General features: G+C 39.8%; 1 pseudogene; it reads right to left on the bottom strand.

Annotated features, from left to right (window-relative positions):
• Nucleotides 1-446: 446 nt before the first annotated feature.
• On the bottom strand, nucleotides 447-2,546 carry LOC142045922 (uncharacterized; annotated as a pseudogene).
• Nucleotides 2,547-12,350: the final 9,804 nt, after the last annotated feature.

Raw genomic sequence — 12,350 nt, 5'->3', positions numbered from 1 at the left:
GTGCAGAATGGTGGTAGAATGTGCATTTGGACTTTTAAAATCGTGCTGGTGCAGTTTACTGACTCGGATAGACTTCAGCGAAACCAATATTCCCATTGTTATTACTGCTTGCTGTGCACTCCACAATATCTGTAAGAGTAAGGGGGAGCCGTTTATGGTGGGGTGGGAGGTTGAGGCAAATCGTCTGGCCGCTGATTATGTGCAGCCAGACACCAGAGCAGTTAGCAGAGTACAGGAAGGCATGGTGCACATCAGAGAAGCTTTGGAAACCAATTTCATGACTGGCCAGGCTACAGTGTGAAAGTTCTATTTGTTTCTCCTTGATGAACTCCCACCCCCTTGGTTCACTCTACTTCCCTGTAAGCTAACCAGCCTCCCCTCTGCCCTTCGATCACGGCTTGCAGAGACAATAAGGTCATTGTTGCTTCACATTCATGCATTCTTTATTAATTCATCACACAAATAGAGAGATAACTCCTAAGGTAGCCCAAGAGGGGTGGGGGAGGAGGGAAGCACCAGATGGGATGGGGGAGGAGGGAAGGACAAGGCCACACTGCACTTTTAAACTTACTGAATGCCAGCTTTCTGTTGCTTGGGCAGTTCTCTGGGGTGGAGTGATTGAGTGCCTGGAGGCCTCCCCACCGCGTTCTTGGGCGTCTGGGTGAGGAGACTATGGAACTTGGGAAGGAGGGCAGTTGGTTACACAGGGGCTGTAGTGGTGGTCTGTGCTCAAGCTGCCTTTCCTTAACCTCAACCATACGCCGAAGCATATCAGTTTGTTCCTCCAGTAGCCTCAGCATTGCCTCTTGCCTTCTGTCACCAAGCTGACACTACCTAACATCTTCAGCCTGCCACTTATTATCTTCAGCCCGCCACTTCTCCTTGTATTCAGATTGTGCTTTCCTTCACTCTGACATTGTCTGCCTCCACACATTCTGCTGGGCTCTTTCAGTGTGGGAGGACTGCATGAGCTCAGAGAACCTTTTATTGCGAGTTTGTTTTTTCCCCCTTCTAATCTTTGCTAGCCTTTGGGAAGGAGAAGATAGTGTGATCATTTAAACATTTACAGCTGGTGGAGGAAGAAAAAGGGAGAATGGTAGTTAAAAAAGACACATTTTAGAGAACAATGGATAGACTCTTCCATGGCAAACCTTGCTGTTAACATTACATAGCACATGTGCTTTCAGTACAAGGGCACATTTTGCCTCTTACTGAGGGTATGCCGGTTTAGTGTGAGAGACCTTTCATGCAGGACCAGGCAACAGAATTTGGCTTGCAGGCAGCCATGGGAAGACACAGTCTTCTGGCTTCTTTAACCTTCATAACATGTGGGAATGGTTTCAAACAGCAGTGCCCTCATTTCCCATACCAAGCAGCCATTGGGTTGGCCATTTAAAGTGGGTTTGCCATTTAAAAGGAGGAGGGGCTGTGGTTTTCGAGTTAACATGCAGCACAAAACCAACTACCCCCCCACATACACACCCAATTCTCTGGGATGATAGCTTCACTCCTCCCCCCACCACGTGGCTAACAGCAGAAAGCATTTCTGTTCAGCCACAGGCAAACAGCCCAGCAGGAACAGGCACTTCTGAATGTCCTCTTAATAAAATCACCCTATTTCAACCACGAGTCCAGAAATGATATCACTCTCCTGAAGTTAACACAGAGAGATAAAGAAGAGATGCTGTTTGAATGCCAGCAAACATCAGGACCATAAGCTGCCATGCTTTGTTATGCAATGATTCCAGACTATGTGCTACTGGCCTGGTGTGGTAAAGTGTCCTATCATGGAGGATGGAATAAGGCTGCCCTCCCCAGAAATCTTTTGCAAAGGCTTTGGGAGTACATCCAGGAGAGATTTATGGAGATGTCCCTGGAGGATTTCCGCTCCATCCCCAAACACGTTAACAGATTTTTTTCAGTATCTGTATTGGCCACGAATGCCAGGGCAAATTAATCAATAAACATGCTTGCTTTTAAAATATGTATATTTACAAAGGTACACTCACCAGAAGTCCCTTCCCCACCTGGTGGGTCCAGGAGGCAGCCTTGGGTGGGTTCAGGGGATATTGACTCCAGGTCCAGAGTTAAAAACAGTTGAGGCTGTCGGGGAAAATGGTTTCTCCACTTCCTTGCTATGAGTTCTCTTCAAATTCCTCCTCATCGTTTTCCTTGTCCCCAAAACCTGCATCCCTGTTGCATGCTACTCCATTGACGGATTCAAAGCACAGGGGTGGGGTAGTGGTGGCTGCACCACCTAGAATGGCATGCAGCTTATCATAGAAGTGGCATGTATGGGGCTCTGCGGCAAGTCTCCCTCTCTTTTTTTTGTAGGTTTGCCTCAGTTCCTTAAGTTTCATGTGGTATTGCTGCGGGTCCCTGTTATAGCCTCTGTCCTTCATACCCTTTGAGATTTCTTCAAATGTTTGGTCATTTCATCTTTTGGAATGGAGTTCTGATAGCATGGATTTGTCTCCCCATACAGCAATCAGATCCCATACCACCCGTTCGGTCCACACTCTTTTGTGAGTCTGGGACTCCGTCATGGTCACCTCTGCTGATGAGATCTGCACTCACCTGCAGATCGTCATGCTGGCCAAACAGGAAATGAGATTCAAATGTTTGTGGGCCTTTTTCTGTCTACCTGGTCAGTCCATCCGAGTTGAGAGTGTTGTCCAGAGTGGTCAAAATGGAGCACTCTGGGATAGCTCCTGGAGGCCAATATCATCAAATTGCGACCACACTACCCCAAATTCGACCCGGCAAGGTCAATTTCAGCGCTAATCCCTTCATGGGGGGAGGAGTACCGAAATCAATTTTAATAGTCCTTTAAGTCAAAAATAATGGTTTCATTGTGTGAATGGGTGCAGCATTAAATAGATCTAACGCTGTTAAATTTGACCTAAACTCATAGTGAAGACTAGGGATAAGTCTAATGAGATGACCTAGAGTAGTGGACCTCAAGCTTCCAGTTCAAGAACTCTTTTAAATATGGTTCCAAACTTTGCAACTCATCTCTCTCTACTTACTTACATAGTAATTTTAGTTAAAGTGCCCTGCCCCTCCTCTCCTTGTACACATTTGCTGAGGTTACTTTAGTCATCTCATCATGGACTGGGCTTTTCCCCTGGAAGAATAATCTAAAGAATATCCTCCACTGGGGAAAAAAAATTGAAAACACATACTATTTTGTGCAATAGTATGAGAAGGAGGAAAGAATCATATTAAAATTAAGATATAACGTTAACCCTTGTAGGGACAGTGTAAGCAGCAACCATGGAAAAGGATGACATTCACCAGAGGCTGAGAAATGTACATGCTCACAAGAATTTACTGTATGCAAGAGACTTTACATAGATTAATTATTTTAAATTCCAACATCTTATAGCAGACATCTTACTAGCCATACTACTCCCTCATTCTATTTTTTTCTGTTGTATATCTGTATTGTTCCCCCTTTCTTTCAGTGTCTGTCGTCTCATTTTTCCTTTAATCTTCCTCATTACCCTTTCTTTTTTCTTCTGTACCCTTTGTGGCACAAAAGGAGAGGCTAATATATGGCCCTATATGGTGAAAAGGCTATAATGTCCATATTATCTATGAACATATTTTAGTAAACTCAATTTTGAGTTCTCTCTGCCTGAGGCTACTTTATATATCACACTCTGAAAACTCTGAGAACCATGAGATTACAAACTTAAGATTGCAGTAAGAATAGGTCAAGTTTTCACCACATTACATGCTTATTGTAATCTTTTCTTCAAAGGAATGAATCAATGTTGTGCCATTTTCTTTTTTCTTTGAAATTTTGGTCACTAAAATAAAATATCAACATTTTAGATGTCTCAATCTGTGAAAGGTGCTTTATTACTTCAGCCTTTTCAATAGTCCGTAGCCCCTCCACTCCACATACGCTTTACAAGCTCACTAAACAAAACAATGAAGATCAAAGATTAAAAAAAATCGAAAGTTTCAGAGCCCAATTTCTTATTAAACATAGTTCTTGAGATTATTATTTTTCTCAGAGCTCTTTCCTTGTTAGAGAGTGTAATGGACAGGGAAAGAGACTCAACGTGATTCAATGGTCTTCTAAATATTATTAGAAGAATGAGAAGCAGTTTGAGGATCGAGTGCAGATTCAATGTGTCTTCTGAGTTACAATATTGGGGCAACACTTCATGCAAGAACTCTGCTCTTTTGAATTACTGAACAAAACTGGGGATGCTTTGCTACATGTTAACTTTTCTGATAATCTTCTTAATCACTGTGTATACGTGCTGAACATAACATTGTAGATTATAAATTAGTCTCACCAATTCAGAACTATTCTGCTCTCCATTTATATACAGAAGTTCTATTGCTGTTAATAGATGATCTGTACACACTGAGGGAAAAAGTAGACTATTCCTACTTACACATCTGGTGTAAATCTGCATTACTCCATGGAAGCCAAAGGAGCTACACAGAATTATGCCAGCTGAGAATCTGATTGAGGGAAACAAAGACAGATGTTATTGATTCATCCGATGTCACAGAAAAATCCATGAAAATGTAGGGAACAGAAATCAGGTCTCTTGATTCCTATACCCCTGTCCATTCTAATCATTAGAAAATGCTGCCTCAGGTTTCCTTCAGTATTTAACCTATAACAAGCCAAACAAATGGTAGGAGGCTATGGAGAGGTATCAGAAGGAAAAAAAATAGCAAGACAAGTTCCAGGATTCTCCCTGATATTTTGTAATATCAGGAACAATGTCCTTCATTTTAGAAGTGGAATCATAATTCAATGAGTGAGTTTCCAGTGAGGTTCTGCAGATATCAATTCTTGGTCCTACACTTATTAATATTTTTTCTCAATGACCTGGAAGAAAACATAAAATAATCACTGATAAAGTTTGCAGAGGACACAAAATTGGGGGGCACGTGTTAAATAGTGAAAGTCACTTCCACATCTGGATCATTTGGTAAGTTGGGTGCAAGCAAACAATGTGTTTTTAATAAGGCTAAAGGCAAACGTACACATCTAGGAACAAAGAAAGTAGTCCATTAATATGTTCCTGAATTATGGATAAAATCCATTCTTGTGGCAACCACCACAGTAGGCCTAGGCACCACTTAAGTCCTATCTTAAAAGCTGAAATGGGACTGAAGCGGTGCATGGGCCTTGTACTGCATCTCTGCACAGGGATGAGTGTTTCCCTATTTGATCAGTTCTACAGCTGGTCAGATACTACTCTGCAATTATTCATAGTACATTCTATCTTTTCCATCAATAAATGATTAGCTGGGAAATTGTCACATGCCCTACACCCCTCTTACTTGATTTGTTCTAGAAGTTTCCTTTATCATCTTTTCTACTTACCCACGGTCAGTCTAAGGTACCTATCATCTGTCTATTCAGTGGATACATTCTGTGCAGCTTTGCTCTCTTTTGTATATTCATGTGAACTGTCTTTTCTTTAAAACATAAAGAAAAAGTTTTCATAGAAATCTTCTGCAGCCAGATTAATCACCATGAATGCAAGCAACAGCAGGCTGTAGTGTTGCAGCTGCTGGCCTCTTTTAAATTGTCCTTTTATGAAATATATGATGGCTATAAGAACGGGAGAAATGAGTGTTGTGTCCTTAGTCACCAAGTGTGCTTGACAAACAGAAAGCAAGCAATACTTAAACGGGAGAGTTATGTATTTTAAATGTTTACAAAGCTCTTGACATGTTTCTCTTGTAATTGCCTCTCTTGATATTACAGTTTGACACATTCAGATAGAAGGTGTAAAGCAGACCCTCCAGTCACAGCTGTTTTTTTTTTATTATTTATATTTTATTTGACAGAATGAGGCATTAGTTTACTTTTTCTTTAATGACTACACCATCCATCAGTGAAAACTGAGATAACCGCTTTTGATCCACTGTTGTTTTTGGCCTTTATCTTGTGTTAAAATGGAGCTATTTCAGAGAAAGCAGGATAGAATGTGCCTACACTCTGTAGTCCTATGCAATATGATTCTCTCCCAGAGCATTTAGACATCAGTTTTACCTATAACTTTCTGACATTATTAAAACTAAAATACATTAGCAAACAGAGGGCTAGATTCAGCCCAGTTTACTCACACCAAGTAGAACTTTACTCTATGAGTAATCCCTCTACTCACTATGGGAAAGGGTACTGGGATGTGATAGCAGGATATTACATAAGAGCAAACAAATCTTTAACAAAAATGGAGTTACTAATTTTTGTTCATAAAGAATACTGGGTTGAATTCATCAGTCTGTTTTTGCCATTTGCTCTACTGAGCTACTGAGGTAGCATGAAGTGGCTGTATTCTGTCTGTAGCAGGCCAAAAGTAAATTTCCTTTGTTAATGAACTTTTCACTGGTGTAAAGCTGATGGAGATAAAGCCCCAAACACCAGTTTCCCCACCATGACCACCACCAGTGCAGAGAACGGGAAGAAGCATGTCTGAAACATTCTGGAGGCAAGGAGAAATGGAAGGGGAACATGGCAGAGAACAGCTCCTCTATGCCCAAGTCTCTACTAGCATAAAACGTCCCTGAGGGACCTTATACCAATAGTTTAAGTATGACCTCCTCTTCAGAAGCATCTGTAAGTTATACTTGGGCTGGGCATTGCAGATTCTAGCAATAGCGTAGAATCAGGGAGCACTAAAGCACATTTGAAAATCTGGCCACTTAGTTGTTATATTTATGGGCCTTAGATACAAGTCATATTTCAAATGTTATTGCCTATGATAAGTATGATATTACCACATTCCTACAATTGTTCTATTCCCCAGCCAACTCTGGAACTCCAAAACCTACAAATAATTTTAATGAAGAGTAATTTAGCTTTACCAATAATCCTGAATTTCATGAGACCTCCTCAGATTGGACAAATCTATTCTCAATCCCTCAAGTCTTGCTTGCCGAACAATCAGTAGGACTCCAAATTATTTTGGGATTTGTAAAGTAGCTATTAGAGATCAGAAAATACATTTTTTTTCTCATGGAGTATTTCAAAAACATGTTTTTAAAATAGTTTTAAATCAAAATCTTTTCACTTTTTCAGTAAAAAGACATTTTTCCACAGAAACCAGACAGATTTTGTGAAAAATATTAGTTACTGAAAAATCCAATTTTCCATCAAAAAGCAATTTTGATGAAAAGTTTCTTACCAGAATTATATGATGTGTTATTGCATTTCTTCAATACGGGACTAATGGTTAACATTAGTGGAAATTATGCCATTAACTGCAATGGGAGCAGAATTAGGTTCCTTGTGCATTTGGGTAACCACCTCAATTAGTTCAGATTAAGTACAGTTCTGCCACCCTTTAGTTATACAAGAAGGATAACAACATTTCATTATCCCTGCATCCAAGACTTAAGGGTATTTTAGCTCCAAACAGCCAAAATATATCACTTTGGCAAAGCATGCATGTCTATTGATTATCTAGGAAAAGTAGGTGTGACAATGCAAATATGGTCTGCTCTTGAGGTCTTTCCCCCAATTTCATAAATAGATGGCAAGGAGAGCTAGTTCAGACCAATACCTTACATATTGTAATGCATTGCTTTAGAGGTGTCATAATTTCACATCACAGGGAAAATTATTAAGTCATTACTTTTCACACCTTTACTTTTGTCAACAAGAGTAAATTATTTTACTTTTGATAAGAATGCCTTACAGATATATGAGAAAGTGAGACCTCTCAGCAAGATTTTTTTTTATGAACACATATTCATTACTGACCAGGTAGCACTGGCATTTAATACTCTGAATCCAGACTTGATGTTAATCAGAGTTTTCAGTATCTGGAGTTCAGTTTGAAAGGCACAATATAGAAAATAAAATCCTAAATATCATACAAATTGACCTGTGCAGAGCTTCAGTCTTTAAGGACAGTTTTCCTGCCACTTACACAGCTGAGGGCAAAGATATGCACCATTCTGTTCTGTCTTAACAGACTTTGAAATTCTGCTTGAACAGCAAAAAAGTGCTAAAGGTTATAGATAAAATGAAACTATCTGAGAAGCAATGAACAGGAGTGAACTGACAATACTAGTATAGTTGTTTTTGTCTTAGAGGAAATATTATAGCGGGTAGTTCCATTTCAGCTCATTGGTAATTAAGATCTTCTATAGACTAGAAGTAACAGAATATTTTCTTTTATTGTTTTGTTGTTTTTTAAGACTAACACAACAGAGGTGATACATATGTACTAGCTGCTATGACATATACTGTGGCTAATTCTGACAGTATATGTATGCAGTGTTGCTTACCTGCTCAACAGTCAGTTACGCTGTGTCTCAGATTTCAGAGTGGTAGCCGTGTTAGTCTGTATCAGCAAAAAGAATGAGGAGTCCTTGTGGCACCTTAGAGACTAACAAATGTATTTGAGCATAAGCTTTTGTGTGCTAAAATCCACTTCATCAGCTGCTGTTGCAGTGGAAAATACAATAGAACGGTAAGAGGAATATACACATAGGACATGAAAAAATGGGTGTTGCCATAAACTTTAACAAGAGTAATCAGTTAAAGGCTATCAGCAAGAGAAAAAAAACTTTTTGGGATAATCAGGATGCCCATTTCCAACAGTTGACAGAAGATATGAGTAACAGTAGGGAAAAAATTCAGCATGGGGAAATAGGTTTTACTTTGTGTAATGACCCATCCACTCCTAGTCTTTATTCAAGCCTAATTTAAGTGGTCCAGTTTGCAAAATTAATTCCAATTCTGCAGCTTCTCATTGCCAACTCTGTCCACATATCTAGTCAGGGAACACCATCATAGGACCTAAGCACATCAGCCACACTATCAGGGCTTGTTCACCTGCACATCTACCAATGTGATATATGCCATCATGTGCCAGCAATGTCCCTCTGCCATGTACATTGCCAAACCGCACACATACACAAAAGAATAAATGGACACAATCAGATGTCAGAATATAACCTCAAAAACCAGTCGGAGAAAACTTCAACCTCTCAGTCACTCAGTTACGACCTCAAAGTCACAATATTGCACAAAAAACCTCAGAGACTCCAACAAGAAACTGCAGAATTGGAATTAATTTGCAAACTAGACACCATTAAATTAGGCTTGAATAAAGACTGGGACTGGACGGGTCATTACACAAAGCGAAACCTATTTCCCCATGCTAATTTACGCCCCCCCAACACACACACACTGTTACTCACACCTTCTTGTCAACTGTTGGAAATGGGCCATCACTACAAACATTTTTTTTTCTCCTGCTGATAATAGCCCACCTTAACTGATTACCATCATTATAGTTAGTATGGCAACACCCATTTTTTCATGTTCTCTGTGTACATATATCTTCCTACTGTATTTTCCACTGCATGCATCTGATGAAGTGGATTTTAGCACACAAAAGCTTATGCTCAAATACATTTGTTAGTCTCTAAGCTGTATCTCAGTGTCCCTTGCCTCAGTGCCTCACTTTTCAGTTGTTTCTGTGTTGCAAGGAATTCAGTGAAGTTTGCCTTACAGACAAATCAACATTGCTCCCATTGAGGGCAAATAAACTCCCAAAGTCAAAGTAAATAGCGCACGCGTGCGCGCACACACAAACACACTTCAAACCAAAAACTATTTCGTTCCATTAGGGTCTGTCTGACTTCTGCCCTTTCCAGGGTATAACAATATTTCATCCTCAGGCAACTGCTTCCTTTCCAAGTCCTTCCCTTTGTAAGATTTTTTTTTACACAGCAACACCAAGGGGTGCCATAGGGGATCCCAGACACACCCTCTACACCAGGGTTCATGCCTAGGGCCCTGTACTATAGGCAGCTGTCAACACTTAGTCTCCAAACTTGCCTACTTCTTTGCTTCTTTCTGTGTCTCTCTGTTTAGGACCTTCTCCTTAGCCTCTTCTCTACATTCTCCACCATACTCTTGTGAGAGTTCTATTCTCAGCGCCCAGTCACACTGGTCTCTGTTCAGACTCTCAGCCCCTTGAGACCATGCTGGCCCCATTGGAAGGGAATAGAGTACTGAAGAAGACAGGAAATAAATGACCAATTTCACTTTGGAAAGAGTTCATAATATTAGATTTTTTTTCAGTTTTGTTTGGAATGGGGGGGTAATAGGCAACTATTACCAAAATATTGTGTGAGGGGTGGGGAGAGAGAGAGAAAGTGCTAATTAAAGCAAAATTTCCAGAGTTTACTGTAACTTTTACAGGTATGTAACCATAATGTATTTTTAAAAAGAATAATTGATGCAACTGGATTAAGTGACTACATTTAACACACTTCCTGCCCAAATTAATGCTTACAGTAAATATACACTTTTTTTATTTCTTGTGCATAGAAAACCATGATTTAGCCATGGTATAGCTCATGTCAGTAAGAAGATTTCAAAACCACTCTTCCAGGCCAGAAGTAGATGGCTCAATGAAAGTAAATGGCATTCTCTGAGTACGGATTTTAACATTTTGCTCTTCCCTGAAAATAAATTAAAATTAAACAATTGTATACCGAACACAACTAAAATTAACCTTCTTAAAATGTAAACAGATGGAACAAAACAGGATGTGGGGGGAGCATTAAATGCCCTCTGAAATAAAAATGAAATGTGAAAGAGAATGAAAAGTAACAATAAATAAAGGGCACAACAATGGTTATTCTAAAAATATCTTTAGCAATATAGCTCCCAAGATGCCTTGGCAAGACAGTTCTTTATAATTAATATTATTATTGTGCTAGTATGGTAACTTCCTGTTTGTCATTTGTTTCTAAATGTCACTTGGTAATACTCCCCTAAAAGAAAGATTGTAAATATTTATTTGTAAATAAATATATTCCAGGATAATTTTAATGACACTTAACTATCCACTGATGTGAAATCACCCCTAACAAGGGTACTGTTTCTACTTACTGTAATTACAGTACAGCATAGCGATCCCATATGTACAACTAACCACTAAGTAAATGATAGGCTATATTGATCATCACAAACACTGCTGAGCTAACAAAATGAAAATATTTTTTCAAAGTCCCCTTATAATCTTCCCTGTAGGCAGTTCCCCTACTATATATGAGCTGTATAGAAGCCTGAAGCAATTGTCATAATGCTGAACTATTGCTTAGAATTGTTCCTACTGCCAGCAGCAAACAATAATTTATCACATTTATGTATACAAAAGTTGTCATTAATTCAGTTTTCAATCCAAACATTGTATGTAGCTAGGTGCAAATAGCTACTCCAGTTTTTGGTTTATAAATTTGTTCCTAGGTAGCTTTGAGTCCAGGAACAACAATTCTCAGGATGCACCAGGGGAGGAGGAGGAGGAGAAAGAAGAAAAGGAAAGGAAGAATATGAGCTCTGTGAAAGAGTGAGAGGAATAAACCTTACCTTTGCTGTTATCAAACTTCCTGAGTCTTCCTCAGAAGGGTTAGGGGCAAAACAAACTGGCAATGAGCATAAAAGAACCATGAATTTTTGTTTATTGCCAGTGACCTGTCCATAATTTTTACTAAAAATACCAATGATTAAATTGTAGCCTTATTTATAGTACATATTTGTCCTACAAATGAGGAAGGGGTAAAGGTCACAAAGATTAAAAAGCTTTTTTTCCAGGTGTAATCTCTGATTTTACTCAACCTCAGAATAAGCATAAAGTAGAGGATGAGTGAAGGGATACATCTACACTACGAGATTATTCCAATTTTACATAAACCAGTTTTGTAAAACAGATTGTATAAAGTCGAGTGCATGCGGCCACACTAAGCAGATTAATTCAGTGGTGTGCGTCCATGGTCCGAGGCCAGCGTCGATTTCCGGAGCGTTGCACTGTATGTAGGTACTATTCCGTAAGCTATTCCCATAGTTCCCGCAGTCTCCTCGCCCCTTGAATTCTGGGTTGAGATCCCAGTGCCTGATGGGCAAAAATCATTGTCGCGGGTGGTTCTGGGTAAATGTCGTCAATCATTCCTTCCTCTGGGAAAGCAGGCAGACAATCATTTTCGCCCTTTTCCTGGATTGCCCTGGCAGACGCCATGAGCATGGCATCCATGGAGCCCGTTCACACTTTTTGTTACTGTCATCGTATTGTCTACCTGATGCCCACTGACAGAGGCGATACTTGCAGCACTACACAGCAGCATTCACTTGCTTTTGCATGATAGCAGAGATGGTTATCAGTCATTCTGTACCATCTGCTGCCATTGTAAATTGGCATTAGATGATGGTTCTGTACTGTTGCTGCTATCATGGATGCCCCTGGCTGAGTCAGTCGGGCGCAAAGGCAAAAATGGGAATACTCCTGAGTCAATCCCTCCTTTATGGTATCTAAAAAATAGAGTCAGTCCTGCCTAGAATATGG

Source organism: Chelonoidis abingdonii, chromosome 1, assembly GCF_003597395.2.
Source record: "Chelonoidis abingdonii isolate Lonesome George chromosome 1, CheloAbing_2.0, whole genome shotgun sequence".
In the NCBI taxonomy this organism is placed as follows: Eukaryota; Metazoa; Chordata; order Testudines; family Testudinidae; genus Chelonoidis; species Chelonoidis abingdonii.
The sequence above is the reverse complement of the archived record's forward strand: the minus strand, read 5'-3'. Positions and strand labels throughout refer to the sequence as shown.